Source organism: Arachis duranensis, chromosome 1, assembly GCF_000817695.3.
Source record: "Arachis duranensis cultivar V14167 chromosome 1, aradu.V14167.gnm2.J7QH, whole genome shotgun sequence".
Classification (NCBI taxonomy): domain Eukaryota; kingdom Viridiplantae; phylum Streptophyta; class Magnoliopsida; order Fabales; family Fabaceae; genus Arachis; species Arachis duranensis.
Genome location: NC_029772.3, coordinates 17,771,141 through 17,771,725, shown reverse-complemented (window position 1 = coordinate 17,771,725; position 585 = coordinate 17,771,141).

The following is a 585-nucleotide window of genomic DNA, read 5'->3' as shown; positions in this document are numbered from 1 at the left end:
GACAGAGAACCAGGTGGCTGATCATCTGTCCCGAATAGAACCAGTAGCTGGGGCGTCCCTCCCTTCTACTGAGATTTCTGAGACTTTCCCAGATGAGCAACTCTTTGCCATCCAGGAAGCTCCATGGTTTGCAGATATTGCAAACTATAAAGCTGTGAGGTTCATACCCCAGGAGTACAACAGAGTGCAAAGAAAGAAATTAATTTCAGATGCCAAGTACTACCTATGGGATGAGCCATATCTCTTTAAGAGATGTGCAGACGGAGTGATCCACAGATGTGTACCCAGAGAAGAAGCACAAAGGATCCTATGGCACTGCCATGGATCACAGTATGGAGGACATTTTGGAAGTGAGCGAACAGCCACTAAAGTGCTCCAATGTGGCTTCTACTGGCCTACTCTCTATAAAGATGCCCGAGAGTTTGTGCGTAACTGTGACAGTTGCCAAAGAGCTGGTAACTTGCCTCACGGATATGCCATGCCTCAACAAGGGATATTACAGATAGAATTATTTGATGTATGGGGAATTGACTTCATGGGGCCATTCCCACCATCATACTCAAACACTTACATTCTGGTGGCAGT